Source organism: Canis lupus, chromosome 5 (genome assembly GCF_011100685.1).
Source record: "Canis lupus familiaris isolate Mischka breed German Shepherd chromosome 5, alternate assembly UU_Cfam_GSD_1.0, whole genome shotgun sequence".
Taxonomy (NCBI): domain Eukaryota; kingdom Metazoa; phylum Chordata; class Mammalia; order Carnivora; family Canidae; genus Canis; species Canis lupus.
The window spans coordinates 83,554,077-83,574,356 of NC_049226.1; the positions used below are offsets into that span (position 1 = coordinate 83,554,077).

General features: G+C 46.3%; 1 long non-coding RNA gene across 2 annotated transcripts in view; it reads left to right on the forward strand.

The window, feature by feature from the left end:
• The window catches only part of LOC119871971, a 53,085-nt gene that overhangs the window by 1,945 nt on the left and 30,860 nt on the right, over positions 1-20,280 (forward strand). For both annotated transcript variants that reach the window (XR_005360234.1, XR_005360235.1), the window contains exon 2: positions 2,907-2,994. This is a non-coding gene — a long non-coding RNA (uncharacterized LOC119871971). The remainder of the gene's footprint in view (positions 1-2,906; positions 2,995-20,280) is intronic.

The window sequence follows — 20,280 nt, forward strand, 5'->3', positions numbered from 1 at the left end:
GAATCAGGCCCTGAGCCAAAGGCAGACGCTCAACCACTCAGACCTGAGCCACCCAGGCATCCTGATATCCCAGGATTTAGCTAGCAGACCTCTGCTGGGAGGAACGAGCAAACCGATTTTTCTTAAATTATTGGGTCATTTTGCTCAGGATATACATTTCTGGGAAGGTGAGTCTGATTGGCTTCATTTGGGTCAAGGGCCCACCTTCCTCCTGGAAAAGGGGCTCACTGACCTGTGGTCTCACCAGGACCACATGGGACCACCCTGCTCAGACACAAGCAGCTGCTGCCTCATGCCATCTTCTTACCCATTATTGAGTGTCCATGGTAAGTGGCAGAGCTAGGAACTTGAATCCAGGGCTTCTGACCCAACCTTCTAGGTTCTTCCATCCACACTCAGTGGCTCCTCCAGAAGGAAGTGCACAGAGCAGGGGATCCAAGTGACCAGAGTTGGGGCAGAGCAGGGGCTGAAACTCAGGATCCCAGCAGAGGCAGTGTGACCAGAACAGAGGAGCTGCATGAGAACATCCAGAGCCCTGGCTGTTCCTTGGTCTGCTGACTTTGGGTGGGTTTGGATCGCCTCTGACCCGGTGTGGATGGGGCCTGGCTGCTAGGTGCTGCTAAGCAGATCCACTTGTACTGGGCAGAGAGAGGGGTGAGGGCCTAGCCTCAGGATGCCTCCAGTGCAGCTCCTGGCCCAGCCCCGTTCAACTTCGGCTACACGGGAGTGTTATGTGGGGGGCTTTTCAGGCTCCCCCATCCCTGGGTCCCACCCAAGAGAATCAGGGTATCTGGTGGTAGTGGATATTTAAAAGCTCCCGGGTGATGCTCATGTACAGCCAAGGCCGGGAATTCCATCTCTGGGCTGCAATAGCACAGCTGTAAATGTTGGCCCAGAATCTCAGGTCACTCAAGATTTCCTTTCTGGGTGGCTGACAGGGCCCCGGATTCAGAGCCTGATTGATGGGGCCTGGGTGCAGTGTGCATAAATCTCAGGCACACGGAGGGGGCCGAGGGCTTGACACAGGCCTCCCTGCCTCTGTTCCCTAGTTCTCTTTTTAATTCTCTCCAATCCTCATCTTTGGCTTTGGAATGAAAATCCAGTGCCATCTATTCAAATGGGAGTAGCGAAGGGGAGACCTGGGGGATGAAACGTATAAACTCACATCCCAAGGAGTTGTTCTGACACATGGGGTTCTAGATGGAGATTAATGGGACCAGAATGGATTCTTCTACCCATTGTGTGCCGCTCGACCCACGACAATCTTGCTGTCCTAGCTGAGGGGCCAACTAGTAGGCTCTTGGGGAAGGATCAGGAAGGGTGAGGAGTGGTGGGAGAGGAGAGGAGAGGAGGTAGGGCGGAAAGAGCATGGAGTGTGGAGACACAATGCTCACCGCCCTACTGCTTTGGGTAAGGGGCAGCATGTCCATTAGATCGCTGGGGCAAATGTCTGACGAGGTATGATGTGTTATCAGAATTGGCTGCCTAATTTGGGGGGCCCAGTGCAAAATGAAAATGGGGAAAACCCCTACAAAAATTAAGGATTGCAAGATGGCAACAGCAGAGCATTAAACCCAAAGTGCAGGGCCTCGTGTGACCAGACAGGTCAGCCCCACACCCATCAGCCAGCACTGCCTGTTGCTTTGGACTTTCACAGGCCCCCGAGACTTCGGAGGGACAGGGAGCCACGTCCAGAAGGGGTTGAGGCTGGGGAAGCAACCTACTGGTCAGCTTTCTCTCGGGTAGAAGAAAGGGTTATTATGGCCAGGGTCATGCTCATGGAGCGTCACATCAGTGTCTGCTGGGCGGGGGTAGGGCAGGCAGCAGGGTATTTCAGGTCATGTCCAAGGGGTCAGTGCTGTGGAGGAAAGCTCTGACCAGCTCGCGGGTGTGGAGAACAGGATCCAAGCCCGAGTGGGCAAGGGATGCTGAGGAGAAGCAGGCAGGCCTTACTTTGGTCCTGAGCTGGTAGGCTGAGCCTCAGAGCAAGCCTCCACATCTGGGGGAGTGTGGTGTGAAAGATGGGGAGACTGAGGTAGGGGTGAGGGCAAGAGGCCGAGCATGCCAGGTGAGAGGGAGAAGCAGGTGTCTGCTCCTGGCCCTGCGACCAGAGCAGTGCCACCTGCTGGAAGCAGCCGAAGGGTGCCTGTGCTCCAAGCTCCCGGGACTGTACTTCCATCAAGGGTGGGGTGAAGGCCGGGTGACATCAGCAGAGGCTGCTGAGGAGGGTGATAGGTCCCCAAACCAGATGCATGATCCTCAAAGGGAGATCCCCGCCTCTTCACCTGCCAAGCCCAGTTACCTGCCTTTGCTCCACAGGAATGAAGCCAGGACAAGCGGGTGCTCAGCAGGGCGTTGTCTGAATCCCTGGGTGCTCATGGCCTGAGAGGAGGGGGGAAGGGGCAGGGACTCGATGCGAAGTGCAGTCCTAAGGGAGTCATCGAGGTCTGTAGTGGTCACCCCGGGGCGGGTGTCGTTGGCTCCGTTTCTCTGGGCTTGCTCCTCTGCCTTCACCTCCGCCGGCCAGCACCTGCGGCTCAGTCCTGAGGGGGTGCCTGGGCGGGCGGTGAGCCGAAGCCGCCATCAGGTCCCGGCATGGCCCCCGCCCTCCCTGCCGAGCTGCAGGGCACCTTTCATCGAGGACTGGTCTTCCCTGATGGAGCATCTCTGAGTCTGGTTCTCTCCCAGTGCTTTTCCACTTCTCTGCAGGATCTCGTTAAAACTGCAGATTCTGGCTTAGTAGGTCTGGAGTGGACCTCAAAATTCTGCATTTCTAACAAATTCCAGGTATGGTTGTTGCTGTAGGCCCACGGGCCACGCTTCAAGTAGCAAAGACCTTGCTATGGCATCCTCGCTCCATCTTTCTTTTTGATTCTCCTTTCCCTCTCTCTTGCTTCTTCCTGCAGACATTTCCCACAAAATCACTGCTCCACATCCTCATCTCATGGCCTTCTTCTGGGGAACCTGATCTGAGGCACTCACAGATCCTGGGAGGTAGGTAATCCTATCCCCAGTTTACAGGAGGAAGCTGAAGCTCAGAGAGGAAAAGTAACCGGCCCAAGGTCACACAGCCAGTGAGGGGCAGAGGGGGCCTCCGTGCAGACCTGCCAGTTACCCAAAGCCCAGCTCCCCTCATCGCACCATTTCTCAGCCGGTCCTCCACCTGTGCTCAGTCCCCGGGGCTGTGCCCAGCATCTTGCTTCATTGTGTTCTCTCCTTCCCAGCTAGCTTTCAAGTCTGGGAACCAGTTGGGGCAGTTGTAGGCTACCCCACCTACCCCTTCTCTGTCAGTGTCCCTAGACCTGGAACCCTTGGTGCCGCAGAATGCACGAGGACCTAATTACAACGCAGCCCCAGGATCCCAGCTCTCTACCTGACACGTCTAAGCATCTCTCAAGGCCCTGTTTCTCTTTCATTTTGGTCATAAGACAGTTAGGCAATGGGTTCTATGGAAGCCATTAAATAAGGGAGAATGTCAGCATCGACCAGAAGCTCTTCTATCCTTTCATCTGCTCAGAGGCGGAGCAGAGGTCACACATTGTGCTGAAGGAACGCCCGTGTTCTCAAAGAGCTCCCGCAGCCCCACCACCCAATGGCTGGGGAACGCGATGGGGCCGTGTGACATCCTGTCACCCCCGAAACAGCCCTTTCCAATCCCTGATGTGATACCTCAGTGGATGAAATGACATCGACCTGCTTATAATTGTAAATGCCATCCCAGTTGCCTTCACAGGTGTTACTGCCTCAAAGATATATATAAAAAAAGGGGGGGGGGGACAAATGTTTAGTTCCCGCTTTGGAGTAAACACCGTCTCCTGAAAGCTACTTTTGACTTTATGCGCTGAAAGACAGAACATTTGTGGGGAGTTGGGCGGCCTCTCCCAGCAGAACTTCAGCACCCGATTTCATCAAGCTGATTTCTCAGGGAGGGGTTCTTCTGCAGGGTGGGAAGTGTTTTGGGATCAATTTAATTGTTCAGGGCAAATGGAACATATGTTTTGCTGGAAATAACAGGTAGGATGGTGATGGGTACAGCGAAAGAGGAAGGGGACCCAGCGCGGGGAGGGGCGGGGGGCTAGCTGTCATTGTAGCCCGTGCATCTCACCTTTCTTTGTACAAAGAGTGTGGAAGCGTGGCTTGGTCCCCCCTCTCTCTGAGGGCCACCTCCTCTTGGATACCCGTTTTCATGTGAGGAGCAGGGGCTCTGAGGAAATGGCTTTCATTCCGATTTCAGGTCCCCCACTGAGGGCAAGTGACCTCTTCTCTCCAGTCACTGTTTCCTCGCCTACAGCAGAGGTGGGCGGGGAGGGGGGCTCACACAGACAAAACAGAGAATTTGCATGAATGACTTTGGACAGAAGAGTAAGTCCTGGATAACTGTGTGGTACTCTTGGAACCAGTGTGTGACTGGCTGGCAATATCCGGTTTCCAGGTCTAGTCGGCCTCAGGGAGGAGGTAGATGGTAGAGCCAGGCCAGGGGGGAGTCAGAGCTGTCTGGGGATGGGGTGGGGGCTGTGCTCTCTGTGAGGCACCCTGGTCTGTCACCAGACATCTACTGCTCCACCACACATGTATTCTCGGCCTGTGTTTTATTTACGATGCCCAATACTGCTTTGAATCAGATGGCAGCTCAGGCTGTTGACTCCCTCCCCGAATCCGGCCCATAGCATGTGAGCAGAAGGTGGAGGCTGATAGATCCAGGAACTGCTCTCAGTCACTGACACCAAGCCTGTGGGGTCCACTTGCAAGTAGAAGGTGGCCAAGCCCCAGCATGGGATGAGGTGGCATCTTTACCTGGGGCCAGGAGGTGGAAGCAGGAGTGGATTCTTTCCCCATCACCCCTGGGGGCCCATCTGGGGCTTTTGTGTTTTCCATCCCTATAACTTCCTGCTCTGCTGGACCCCAGGGCTGGGTTCCCGGGGGCACAGTAAGGGCTCCCCTAAAGGGACAGCCTTTGCCTGGTCATAGTGGTACATTAGCTGCCAGAGAAGGGAGTTATCCTGGCAGGGGAGCTCCTGGTTACGGCAGGGAGGTGGGGTTGTTGCTGCATAATGGGGGCAGAGAGCGTATCTGGAAATCAGGGGTACCCTGGGGACAATTTTGGTGCTTGCAAACCTAGAGATAACCACAGACAAGCAGTAACAAGCATGGTACCGAGTGGCTTTAATAAGAGAAAGGTGTTGTCTCACAATTCTGGAGACAAGATGAAGGTATCTGCAGGGTTGGTTTCTTCTAAGGGCTTAGAAGGGCCACCTCTTCACCTGGTCTTTCCTCTGTGTCTGTCTGGCAGGCTGTTCACATCCTTACCTCTTTTAGTCCATGAGGCTGATTTTAGTCCCGTTCCTATTTTCATGCATCAGGACATGAAGGCTAACTCATCTACTAAGGGCTCCCTCCTTCCCCCGTTAAGTGGTGGAGCCATAACTTGTTTATGATTTTGGGGCAATGCCAGTTCCGAAAGGACAGGCTGCTGAATGTGCCAAGATGAGCCTCAGACTAGGAGGCAGGAGACCTGGGTACAAGTTTCAGGCATAGCAATTCATTGGACAAGTTACTTCCTCTCCCTGGGTCTCTAGTTCCCTAACTATGGAGTGTACTGAATGGATTAGAACATCACTGAAAGCCTCTTGAAATCGAGGCTGACTGTCCTCCTGGGCCTCTCCTACAATACAGCCCTTCCCTTCCACAATATAGTTGGTCTCGAGTGTGATTTCTAGACCGGTCCTTGGGGGCTGTTCTGAAGGGTTTACCTTTCACTTGGTCTCTTCCTGAGGTTTAGTGATTGTCAGATGTTTAAGGGTTAGATGGATTATCTCCCTGCAATAAGACAGAAAACATAATTCTCTAAATGTCATTTGACTCTCTAGGAAAAGCAAATTTCTTGCCCACTCTGAACTGTCACGGAGGGAAATCATTGGAATTCATTGACGAAACTGTAATCTTTCCCCATGTATTTTCCATGGATGCCGTATAACTCTTTGAGACAGTTTCTATAGATTTAATGAAGAGGATGAAGGAGATAAGATGGAAATGGCAGCATATTAATGGTTCCTTGAAAGATGATGCACGCATGGCAGCTGACGATGGACAGAAGTGGGCACATTCAGGCTGAGGGCTTTCCGTGCCCCAGCCACCATGCTAGAGATGACACATAGGGGATGTGGATGAATCATCTAATTTCTGAAATAATTCTGTGAATGTTCTCCATTTCTGAGATGAAGACATTGAGGGGCAGAGGAGCTAAGCAGTCAGAACAAGGTCATACAGCCACGTGATGATAGAGCTGGAAGTTAACCAAAGCCCAGTGGTGAAGAGTGAAGCCTCTGGGCTAGGAGGACAACTTGGATTAGAATTTGGAACCAAGTGTGTTGTTGTCATGTGGTTCTTGGCAGGTCGCTTGGCTTCTTTGTGTCTTTATTTCTTCGACTTAAAAATGAGGGTGACATCATTAAGGATGCTCATTAGGATACTAGAGGTGTAGCTGTTTAGGCAGGTGGAAAATGCTCAGGGTGTCCCTGTGACGTTATGCTACCTTCTGGGTCCCCTTCCCCAGGGTCTCCACTCCCAATCTTCTCTCCTACCCCACTGCACTCCAGGAAGGTAATTCTGGTGCCTGTGAGTCTGTCACACCTGGGAGCAAGGCCTTTGCCTGTTCTCTGCCGGCCAATCTCCTACCTCTTAGGCATTTGCACTAAGTTACAGAAAAGAGTACAAGTGGCTCCCTGCACTGGATTCTGGTTTTACTTTATGACATTTTCCAAATTTTTCCATCTTCAAGGGGACTTTGTCCTGTTCTAGAAGGTCAGTGATGTCTGCTTGTCTCAGCACTTGAGGATTCTGGGTTCATGCCCACCCAAGTCATCCAAGGAAACTGCTCCCCACATGCAACCTCCACCCTCTTTCTGCTGAAATTACTGCCCAGACCAAGCCCCACCACTCTCTGGCTTGGGAACCTGGGCTTTAGTCAGTGAGGGTCAGAAGATGACAGAGATGGCAACCATCTCTTCATCTGCCTGCCATACTGCCTAAGACTCCACCATTACAAAGTCACTTATTTGGTTGATGGATCCAGGAACTGCTGGAGGTGTTTCCTGTTAAATGCAGTTGTCTTCAGAATCTGCAAACCAAGTTCTCTACCAGCTGTCTGCACCTTAACAAGGGATGCCTTAAGTCATGAACTGCAGAGTGAGTAAGATTCTGGTGGTCCTGCAGTTTTCCCTATGTCTTCATAGCCTCACTCCTGACCCTTCCCAGCAGCTGCCAGGCAAATCTTGGGACTCAGAACAACACCAGAGATTATACACATAGATGATACTGTTAGGGGGAAATAAAACCAAACATAGCTAAAACCTCAAGAGGCTCTAGGTCACTTTCCCTTCCCCCCACATTTACTGGAGAGCATGGCAGGTATATTTGAGAACCCAGCTGAAGTGCAGAGATTTTGCTCAATCCAATAGAGTGGGCAAGGGAAGGAACAGGGATTAGATTGCTACTCCTCTTAAAACTTCTCCAAAAGAGGGCCTGTGCCCATGAGAAAGTGTTGATTGTGGAATCAAAATTGAGCAGAACCAGGACAGTAGAGACAAAGGAAGAGAAAGCCCAAGTAAGAGCAGTGGGAGAGAACAGGGCCAGGAGTGTCAAAAAGCAAGCCGTAAACACAGCAAAAACAATAGAAGAAGGACCCCTATGAAGTTAATGTTTCTAACTTGTGAACAATGGCTCCTAAAAGTTTAGAAAGGTTACTGTCACATAAGAATGGGCCACAAAAAGAATCAAGACAATATCCAATACAAAGTTGTTGTAAGAAAACAAGAGAATAAGGAGGAGGATGATATTTATGTGTAATAAAGAGACATACCACAAAACAGAAGAGAAACATCACTTTGTATTTCAGAGGGATAAAAGACATTATGCTACAGGCTAGGAGAGAATTCTATACATCATAATTAGAAAAACCCAGAGACACAGTGATGGGACTCAAGAAAGGATGAGAAATAAAAAGAAATAAAGACTAAACTGTGGGATGCCTGGGTGGCTCAGCGGTTAAGCATCTGCCTTTGACTCAGGTCATGATCCCAGGATCTGGGATCAAGTCCCACATCTGGCTCCCTGTGAGGAGCCTGCTTCTCCCTCTGCCTGTGTCTCTACCTCTCTCTATCAGTCTGTGTTGCTCATGAATAAATAAATAAATCTTTTTTTTTTAAAGACTAAACTGTAAGGAGCAGAAGAAAATGTAAACACCATAAATATCTTAATAGAAATAGAAGAGTGAAAAGGAGAAAGAAATTAAAAATCAAAGACAAGTGAAAACAGAAAAATAAAAAGGTTTCAGGAGGAGACATATTTGAAGATAAGCAAAGACAATCCAACATAGGGACAATAGGAGGCTCTGAAGCTGGAAACCAAAGCAAAACAAAACAAGAAAACAGAACAAATACCCCAAATATAATCCAATTATATAAACTATAAGCTATGACTTCAAACTACATATTGAAAGAGCACACCCTGTTCCTGAGAATATTGACACAAAACAACCAACCCAAACACATATTTTAGTAAAATTATTGGATTGTAAGAAAAGAAAAATCCTTCAGGTAGCTAGGTCCAGAGAGCTATTAACTTTAAAAGGAAATAACACTAGATCCTCAGCAGAGTTTTGGAAAGTGCTGCTTCATTCTAGAAGAAAATGGAGCAGCATGTTTAGTATGCTTGAGGAAAACACATGTGAGCCAGGGATTTTATGTCCATCAAGCCTGAAGTTCAGGTTTAAAAGAGAATGAACTGTTACATAGGTGAGAACTCAGAGTATAGTTCATTTGAGACCATAAAGAGGAATCTACTGACAAATGAGCTTCAGGCTGTCCGGGGAACTAGCAAGCCATTAACAGAAGAAACCTTGGTAGACATTAAGGGTATAGTTATTTGTGGAACAAATAAAAAATAAAATTAATGGGAAAGAGAATAGTCTTTAGCAGCTACATGCTCTGACAGTGTATCTAGAGAGTAGCTGTAAAATGGAGAAGAATGAGGGGATAAAATACAAAAACTCAATGTCTTTTAAACTTTCAGTAACCCTATCAGTGATGGTAGTATTGATATTGATGTTCTGAAATTGTTACATATGTCATGTGTGATCATGCAAATGACTGATTATGAGATGCTTCCATTTTATCATCTCTCAGGTCTTGAGAATTATTTTTCTTTGTGTAGAAGACAAAAGATACAGATATAACCTAAAAGTAGTTATGTGCAAACTCCACAGTCTTGACTTCAAATCAGAAGTGTCAGTCAGTATGCATGATGATATGGGCATCTATCTGTTGATAGTGTTTTTACTTAAATCCAACTCATGCTTTCTGCTGGTGAAGAATATTCCATGAGATGCTTCTACCACAATTCACTCATATAAATATGTATCATTTAATATTTTAATATTTATTATATTATTTCTGTAAATATATATTTCCTTCCCAAATTTCAGTAGTATAAGTCATGTGGCAGTGTATGTCTGAATATGTGAGGAAATATTTTTGTAAGGGAAATTCCAAGAAATAGAATGACTAAGGACTGTGCTTTTTAATAATATTAGATAACTGCCTTCCAAAAAGGTTGTATCAGTTTCAATTTCTACCATGAAAGGATGAGAGCACTGGTTTTCCACGAATGCACCAACCTGTTTTCAGTCCAATAGGGAAAATATTGCTTTGATACATATTTACTCTATCATAATGAGATTTGGCAAAAAAGAGAATTTTTTTTACAAGCCTATAGGCCATTTATATTTCTTCTTTTGTGAATTGCCTACTTAAAATTTGACTCATTTACAAATGTGTATCTTTTTATTGTTTATTTGTAGGCACTTTCAACATATTAAGGATGTTTCTCCATTTTTGGTTATATATTTTATAAATATTTCCTCTTAATCTTGCACTTATTTTAACTTGGAGAAGCTTTACATTTTTATAAAGACAGATATGTCAATTCCTGTTCCCCTTTTAATGGCTCTTGGGTTTTCTGTAACTTTTTTTTATAAAGGTCCTCTGGGGTGCTTGGATGGGGCTCAGTTGGTTTTTTTTTTTTTTTTGGGGGGGGGGGGGCTCAGTTGGTTAAGCGTCTGCCTTTGGGTCAGGTATGATCTCAGGGTCCTAGGATTGAGTCCACCTTGGGTTCAATGCTCAGCAGGGAGTCTGCTTCTCTCTCCTTCTGCCCCTCCAGCCCCCCCATGCTCTCCCTCACGTATTTAGAGATGGGGTTTCCATGGCATTACTGGTGGTTCAGAATTAGCAGTGTCTGTATGCGTCATACAACTCAACATTTAATATGTGTCATATAATCTTTCTTGATAAAACTTAAAAAAAGATTATTTATCTTTAGAGAAAGAGAGGGAGGTGGGGAGGGGCAGAGGTAGAGGGAGAATGAATCTCAAATAGAGTCCATGCTGAGCATGGAGCCTGATGTGGGGCTCTATCCCATGACCCTGAGATCATGACCTGAACCAAAATCAGGAGTCAGATGCTCAACCGTCTGTGCCACGCAGGTGCACCTCTCTTGATAAAACTTCTAGATGTACTTTATGGCAAGAATGTTGATAGTTCCTATAACATTAGATATTATTAGGAGTTCTAGGATAGAGAATTTGCCAGCTAATTATATCCCATGTTGCTAATTCCCTGTGGAAATTGGTACAAAATTGGTACAAAATTGTACTGGTATGGGGGAACAAGACCATAGGTGGTGAGGAAAGCCATGGGGTCAGTATTTTTCAAGATGTACACACACTCTACACACACACACACACACACACACACACACACACACCCCATTCCTGGCTTTAGGGTGGGCTCAGCACTCAGCAGGATTGAAATCACACACAGAGCCTTCACAACTAATATGGGAAACTGTCTAACAAGTTGTACAATTTGGTTTAATGGGATGTCTGATGAGTGACACATGGTTGTTTGTCAACTAAAAATATCTTGAAGACCTTTGAGCAAACCAAGGGAGACCTTTCTCATGTCACGTCTCACAAACAGCTGCGCCCTGCCCTGGGTACACATAATTGCCGAGACTGATTGGGGAGGGCTGTAAGTGTTGATGCTGTCGTATTAATTTGTTCCATAAATCAACACATGAACTTGACAGCCCTTTAAAATCTTTATCATCAGGCATTTATCCTTTGTATTCTGAAGGAGACTTGTCTGACTTTAATCCAAAGCAACCCACATTCATTAAATAAATATTTATTGAGCATTGACAGGTGCTAAAAATGTGGGGCCGAGAAGCATCTTTAAGGAGCTCACAGTCTAATAGGGAAGTAAACATCTAAGCAAAAAGTTGCAATTTAGTGTGACCAGGGCAGTGTTAGAGTTAAGCATCGATGTTGTGTTGCCACTAAGATTCATTCATTCTTTTGTTCAACAAAGACTAAGATCTGCTAAGATAGAGGTGTGGCCTCTACAGGACACAGTGCCTACTTCAGGGAACTCAGTCTAGGAGCAAGAAAGAGTATAAACAGATTATAAATAAATGCAAGCTGTAGCGGATATGGTAGGTCAGGCCAGAGCAGGGAGAGATCATCTTCTGTAGGAGACTCAGGAAGGACTTCATTGATGAGATGGTACATGAGCTAAGTCTTAGAAGATGGGCACGTGTTATATCCTGGGCAGGACGTGGGGAAGAATATTCAGCTGTGGGACCAAAGTGAGCAAAGGCCTGTGTGGAATGGGGACAGAACAGATTGTTCAGGACTAGGAAGTAGGGTAGCATAGACTAAACATGGTGGGAAGGGCCTGTGGTGAGAAGGAAGGCCAGAGAATCAGGTGGGGATCATACCATAGATGGTCCTAAATGTCCAGACAAGGAGCTTAATGTTTTCTTAAAACCTCAATTACAACCAGGTCCAGCTTTGCTCTTCCTCAGCTTCTTCCTTTTAGAAATGTCAATCTTACTTGTTTATACATTATAAAATACGATGTAAGGTCTCAGGCTAGAGAATGACATGCATGTGAAATAATAAGCTTTAAATTAAGTTTGATTGCCTGTTTATCAGTTTGTTGGCTTACTTATCTATTCACATTTTTGGTCATGTTTTAGTGTAGGCAACATCTACTACCGAACATAAAATAGTTAAGAGAGGCCCTGAATAGAAATGATGCCATTTACCCAAAGGAGACTCCTTGTTGCCTTCAGAGTGTGGGCTTCCAGGAGGTAGACCAGTTGCCTGCATCAGAGCCTCGTTCCATTCACTTCACTGTTCTATAAAATGGTGAGGAAGTAGAGTCCCCCAAAGATTCCTTTCCAGAATTTATGAACCCACCAAAGTAGAGGGAGAGGATACAAGGGTGGTGTTAATCTTTGGTCTCAATTCAACTTTACAATGACCTCTCAAAGTAGACAGGTTACCAGTACCATCTTCTAGGGGAGGAAATTGAGATTTAGGGCAGCTAAGCAATAGATTCTAGATTCTTTTTTTTTTTTAAGATTTTATTTATTTATTCATGAGAGACAGAGAGAGAGAGAGAGAGAGAGAGAGGCAGAGACACAGGCAGAGGGAAAAGCAGGCTCCATGCAGGGAGCCTGATGTAGGACTTGATCCCAGGGCTCCAGGATCATGCCCTGAGCCAAAGGCAGGCGCTAAATTGCTGAGCCACCCAGGGATCCCCTAGATTCTAGATTCTTGATCCTTCACTAACTCTGCTGAATGATCCACACTCAGCAGTATTAGCATCTGCTAAACATTGGAGCTTGTTGCAAATGCAGTATCCTAGGCCCCACCTCAGAACAGAGAGCCAATCTGGATATTCACGATATACTCCTCATTCTCCAACCAAGTGATTCTGTGATGAATAAAATATGAGAAACTTTGACCTCTGAAAAAGCCAGGTCAAGTTTCTTCTCTTTCTAAGACCCCATGTTGCCTCTACTTTTTGGCTACTTTTTTTTTTAAAGATTATTTATTTATTTATCCATATATATATATATATATATGGAGAGAGAGAGAGAGAGAGAGAGAGAGGAGAGAGAGAGGCAGAGACACAGGCAGAGGGAGAAGCAGGCAGGGAGCCTGATGCGGGACTCAATCCCGGGTCTCTGGGATCACACCCTGGACTGAAGGTGGTGCTAAACCACTGAGTTGCCCTGGCTACTGGGTTTATTCCTAAATGTCATGAGCGGTTTTGGCCGGAGTGGGGCGGTGTGTGTACAGATTTCTACTTAGGTTGGGGTTTCTGGGTTTAATAAATCTTGATATGCTTTGTGACTGATCAGAATGGAAAATAGCATTTGGGGCTCCCAAACTTGTAAGGTGATGCGAAAGTCCTCATGGCAAACAGAATAGAAAATTCTTCATTCTAACATGTTTTCTAGTGGTGTCTCATTTCAGAAATTGTTCATATTATAAAGCAATCCAATCTTAGCAAGCCAATTTATTGGGTAACATTTGCTGGCATTGCAAAGTATTTTCTTTTTTAACTCCTGAGAGTTAATGGACTCCATTCAGCAGTCCATTCATCCCACAATTATTTGCTGCCCATGCTATGTCTTGAAAGTACAGAGGAGTAAGACATGGTCACTGTCATCAGGAGCTCATGGTCTGGAAGAGGAGACAGATAAAACACTGATTATAATGCAATTTAATATGTGATAGATTACAGTCCTTTTGTGATACCAACTTTTCTCCTGGTCCCAGTTTCCAGCATTTTGTTCTGTACACAGATCATGTGTCATGTGAGCGTCTTAAATTTTTTGTCCTGAGTGTCCTGACACCTTTGTTATATTCTTTTTAAAAAATTTTTATTTATTTATTCATGAGAGACAGGAGAGAGAGAGAGAGAGAGAGAGAGAGAGAGAGAGAGAGAGAGAGAGGCAGAGGGAAAAGCAGGCTCCACGCAGGGAGCCCAATGTGGGACTCGATCCCAGGACCCCAGGATCACGCCCTGCTCTGAAGGCAGGCGCTAATCGCTGAGCCACCCAGGGATCCCCCCTTTGTTATATTCTGATTATCAACAAAGTGCTTGGGGATCGGGGAGTGTTGCAAAGGAAGGGGTAGCCCTTTTGGCGGGCACGGTTCATGGAGATGAGAGCCTTCATTCATTCATCTGACAGATATTTATGGAGCTCACTACAGGCCAGGCACAGGAGTGGGGGTTACAGAATTGCGGGGTAGAAATCAACAAGGCATTCTTGGTTCCTGCCCTGCACATACAAGGAAGGATCTTGTTAAATATATCATCACGTGAGAAGTCAGCCAATTTCACTTGTGACAAATGATTGGCCCAGTGGAGAGTTCTATGAGAGGATGCGATGAGAGGGGTGACCCCACCTGAAACATCAAGGAAACTTCTCTGGTAACTGAAAACTTGTACACTGTGACCTCTTAATAGAGGTCATTTGCCTTCCTCTTGCCCCTGGCAGCCAACATCCTATTCTCTGCTACTATGAAATGGGTTTCTTGTTTTTGTTTTTTATGGGATTCCACATATAAATGATACCATGCAGTATTGATCTTTCTCTGTCTGGCTCATTCAGTTAGTGGAATGCTCTTCAGATTCATCCATGTTGTTGCAAATGGCTTTTTAATGGCTGAATAATATTCCATTGTATGTAATACACACACACCACATTTTCTTTATCCACTCATCCACAGGTTAAAGGGTATACACATTTTTAGTTAGAAGAAGAGTAAGTTCTGAGGAGCTCACGCGCAGCATGGTGACCATGACGGATAATGTGCTACTGCATCCTTGAAAGTTGGTGGCGTAGATATTAAGCATTCTTACCACACATACACAAAACTATGTGAGGCCATGGGTGTGTCAATAATCTTGATCTTGGTGATTTTTCTTCATGTATGTGTGTATCAAATCATGACATTCTACACTTTAAATGTATGTGATCATATTTGTCAATCATTCCTCAATAAAGTGAAGAAGGAAGAATGCTTCTTTTAGACTATGACTCATGAGCTGACACTTGAAGGTGTAGCACTGGAAGAAGGAGCATTCCAGGTGGCAGAAGTGCAAGTGCAAAGGCCCGGGGGCACAATGGAACGTAGTGCATTCCTCCAAATGAAACCTTAGCAGGGCTAAAAGAACACGGGCCATCTTGGAAGTCAGATGTCATCCTTGCTCTGTGTTTGTATAAATAACGGGCTTTCTATCAGCCTGTGGACAGGAAGGATGTCCTGTGACATCTGATGTCCTGTGACAAAATAGAATGAGGCCTGGCCCAAGACACCATGTGCCAGTTATTTAACCACAGTTATTTATGACCTCCATAATTGCTTTTGCTCCATGGGGATTCCTGCCCTCCTGCTAATCTTCAAGACCTTGTGGGTGGGAAAGTGTTCAGAAAAAATAGTAGAGCCTCTACCATAGTGTCATTACCTCAGGGATACATCTGTGGGGTGAAGCGAGGTAAAGTGGATATGCTTTCAGCTTCCATATTGAAGGATGGTGCTTAATGAAAAAGACTTAAGTTTTTCTTCCTAAGCATACAATAGTGTTTGGGGAAACAGCTGACTGTCCCCAGCTGCATGTACACACCCAAGCGGAAGCCACAGACAAAGAGCTGATTATGACAGAGTGGCACCGGGCTGTCAGCACTGAGCTGCCAGATGCTGTGAGCAAGTGGAAATAAAAGTGAAATTAGTGAATTGCCAGGAAAAAAAATAAAAAAGCAAGCCTCTTTGCCCCTCATAGAGATCCTGTGGGCAGCTCAGGAGAGATGGAGCTTGGATGGGAGCGAAGGTCGGAGCTGGGGATGGGGTGTCTGACCGTAGATCCAGATGACCTCCAGCACTGTGGGGATGCGGGGACATAATTATGCTTAGATCAGGGATAGGGGAGAGCCAGTGGCTGGCAGGAAATGAATCAAAGTTCAACTCTGAGGATTAGCGGCTGAGGTACATGAGTTATGGGTTGATTTATGCTCCGCAAGGAGGTGTGTTGAAGCCCTAGCTCTCAATACTTCAGAATGTCATCTTAGTTGGGGACAGGGTCTTTACAGAGGTAAGCAAGGTACAGTCAGGTGATTAGGGTGGATCCCAATCAGTATGACTACTGTCATACAAAGGGGAAATTTGAATGCAGAAACAGAGAGAAATGGTGTGAAGACACATGGTGGAAGACGGCCCCTGGGTGATGGGGGTGTTGCATCTACAAGCCAGGAGACCCCGAGCCTTGATGGCAAATAGCAGAAAGCTAGAAGAGACAAGGAGGCGGTCACCCCCAGAATTGTCACAGAGATAGCCCTGCAGCAATGTGATTTTAGATTTCTAGCTTCCAGGACCATGAGATAATACATTTCTGCTGTTTAAAGCAGCCCAGTTTTTGGTTCTTTGTTTCAGCAGCCTTAGGAAACAAATACAAGGTGCTTTCAATGAGGAGCTTCTCAAATCTCTCCAATAAGACAAAGGCATACTTTTTTTTTTTTAAGAGGGGAGCATGCACGTGTGTGTGTGTGTGTGTGTGTGTGAGAGAGAGAGAGAGACGGAGAGAGACAGAGAGAGAGAGACCTGGTGGGGCAGTGGGGCAGAGGGAAGGGGAGAGAGAATCCTAAGCAGGCTCCACACTCAGTGCCGAGCTGGATAGAGGGTTTGAGCTCATGACCCTGAGATCATGACCCGAGCCAGACAGTTGGACGCTTAAGTGACAGAGCCACTGAGGCGCCCCAAGGCATGCTATTTTTGATACAGAAATGGAGAAGACTGTCCTTTCAGGGGGGCAATGCCAGTTCATTCAGGTCTTTACTGTACAGCAGTTATGCCGGCCTGCACACGTGCCTGCTTTGTCCAGGTCCTCGGAAGAGTGGGGCTCCCCACTGGTGAGTCAAAGATTTCTCACGGGAAAGCAGACCTGGACTAAATGCCAGGTCTGCTCCTCGCAAGCTGCACGAGCCATGGCAGGCAACTTCTCAGGTCTCAATTTCCATCGCTGTATCATGAGGCTTCTCACACTCTCCTGGGGTGCTCTGGAGATTTGAGAGTACGCATCTGAAGTGCTTAGCACTGATCAGCCATGATCGATTATGATTAATATTATCCTATCCAACAGCTGTCTTCCTCAGCTGCAGGCACTTAATGGCCTGCTGGTTACGGATTGCGGGAGAAGATACTCCGTGGCACCACCCTTAAACTCCCGTGGCTGGGACTCGGAGGATGGAGAATGGACAAGCTTGCCGTTCGTTGGCTTCTCCCATCGCCCCCTTGCCTGACCCAAGGGCCTGGCTATTTTTTGCTGATTCCAGGCTTAACTGAATTTAGTGGTATTTGGCAGTGGGGCTGTTGGGAGGTGATTATGAGCCCTCATGGGTGGGATTGGCGCCCTTTATGGAAGAGACCCGACTGAGCTCCCTTTCCCCTTCTGCCGTGTGAGGACACAGCAGAAAGATGGCCATCTGTGCGCCAGGAGGCATCCTCAAGACACCAAATCTGCTGGCACTTTGATCTTGGATTCTCCAGACTCCAGAACTGTGCAAAACAGATTCCTGTTGTTTATAAGCCACTCAGTCCAAGGTATTTTGTTATAGCAGCCCAAACAGACTAAGACAGTATCCCTTTCTTCTAAATGACCTCCAGAAAGAGAGAAAATGTGTCAGCAATGTAACACTTCATTTTTGAAAGGCTGCCACCGTGGTCTCTCCCATGCCAAGCCACTGGCTTGGCATAGTTTCATCTCCTTTACAGGCTAGAAGGATTGTTTGATTTAACCAAAGCGACTTGGCTTGCTTGTTCACTATTCCCAGAACTTGACTTACTCATTCCCACCTTCATGGCGTTGTTCCCTATGGCTTTTCTTTCTCCTGGTATTACCATTTTAACTTTAGGTTGACCCAAACAGGACCCATGACTGGAAAATGAGGGAAACTTTATGTTAGATATTATCTCAAACCAGCAATAAAAGAGAGTTCTTCCCAAGGTTAATTCTGGATTTGGCCCTGATAGTCCCAGATTCTGACTTTTCACCTGCTATTTTCTTTCCCTGGAATGTCCTTTGATTGCCTTGACCTCTGGGTCAACTCCTACTTACCACTGAGGGCCCTGCTCCCTTGTAACCTCCTTTCTGGAGCCTTCCATGCTGCTCTGTATCCCTGCTGAGGTACTCGTCACTCTGTATTGCTCTTGAATTTGTCTCTCCCTGTAGACTGTCAGGTTCTCTGGAAAGGGTACTGATCTAATTCAACGACCCTGGCATGGAGGGGGGATTATTGATAACTGGTCAACAAACGAGTGGATGAATGGATGGAAAGAGGCAGGGAGAGCTGGATGGATGGATGATGAAATGGAGCAATGCCAACATCTCTGCCCCTACTTCAGTTGGGGATGGGATTCACCTACAAGTTTGTCTCGCCTTTGAATGCTCAACACCTGTGGAGACAGGGCTCTGAGGCAGCATGAAAAGGCAGATGATAGATAGAAAGTTGGGGGGGGGGGGGAGAGAAAGGAAGAGCTCATGTGTGAGCAACTGGAAGTCCATAATCTTCCCTGATGCATTTTATATACAGAATTTATGAGCTCCAGAGAAGATCAGCATGGTGGACTGTATGGGAAATATTCCTGAGGATGGCATTTAGGGGATGGTATCCCTTTGTCCTGTTTCTTATCAGAGGTTCAGAGCTCACCCACTTGCTCCCACTTGCTGCTCTGGGCCTGGACTGAGTACTCACCTCTCTGCAGCTAACCCCCTCCTGCCAGGCCTCTCAGGTTTGGGCGTGCTTGAGAGTGGTAGCCTCAGAGGAACACGGGGCCCCGTGGTGAGTCCCTCCTCATGGAGGGCCGGAGAAAGAGCCAGATGGCCTGCCTTGGTTACTGGCTGGGGTACTTGGAAGGTGTCAATCGGTTGCTGCACCCCTGTGTGGTGTTCTTTAGGTACTCTTGCTTTCTTTATCTAGTCAAGGTCAGTTTGGAGTGAGGCTGCAGAAGAAGGCTGATTTACCCTATTGTCTGGGAAGAGAGCTGACCATCGACAGGTTTGATAGACTTCACGGTTCTTAAAGGAGAGGGCTCTGTTGATTCAGGGGCCCTGAAGATCCATTTTATATAAAACATGTACCTGCTTTTGTCCGAAGGGCAAGGAGGTGGCCTTTTTCCTGATGAGTAACTGTGTTTGGAGGCAACTCTCACCCTTCATGTATAAAAGGCCTTCAAAGAGAACCTCTTGTTAGTCAACCCAATCCCCTAAACCTGGGAGATATTTATTCATATTAGAGAGACTGAGATAACTTTTTAGACATTAAAATACAAACTCAGCAGCCTTTGGCCAGGCCATCACTTGACCTGCCAGAGTCTGATTTTCTTATCTGTACCCATGTTAGAATTACACTGTTGTCCTTACTTCGTGGAGCTCTGGGGATCAAAGAAGTTCATATAAATTGCAAAATGTTAAGCAAAGGCTAAGGTTTGATGGCCATTATTATGAACACAGCACCCACCATCCATCTCAGAACAGAGGAAATCTGCAAAGTGACCTGGAGAATTAATGGCACCAGTGACATTTATCCCCCGACATCTATCTCTTCATAATTATCTGTGTCTGACTGTCCGGGATATTAAGAGGGGTGGGCAGGTGTTGAATGGAAATGGTTTTAGCATTTCTGGCTGGGGGGATGTGTAGGGATGGCTAAGGGGTGTTATGAGATTATGAAATTCCTTGTCGGTCTGGGGTGGCACCTGAACCTGGAGCCCTGATGGAGGAAAAAAAACAGGTGAAAGGGACAGACGGCCACGGCCCTGCTGCAGGTCTTGCAACTCCAGTTGGTAGAAGGAAGAGATAGAAAAGAAATGGCCATAGGCATATGGATGTGATGCCACTCCCAGCCCAGAGACTGTATTCGTCACCTCTAGTCCCCCCACTTTTTTTGTATAAAAGTTAAGTTTTTTATTTAGGAAAAGAAGAGATGTAACAAATCACTCATTAAAAAAACTGAAAAATGCAAAAAAATGATAGAAACTCAGAAAAATAAGATAATTTTATTATTTTTTGACAGTCTCTAATATTTTTCTCCTATCATCTTTGGCTGCATACTGTCACTGCCTCTTCATATGACAAAGAATTTATAATAATTTCCCTAGAGAGAGGGATAATTCAGCCTTTCCTCTAGCATGATTGATTGAAATGTATTTATTATTAATGCTTTAGAACAGGTTTTTTTTTGCCTTAATACTCTTTATTGGTAATAGTATGTACGTTTTAAGGAATGTCGCCAAGTTTAAGAAAGCATCTATTAAGTTTTTACACTTGGGATCTCTCACAATTGAAGGGCATTCACATTTTTTATGCACTT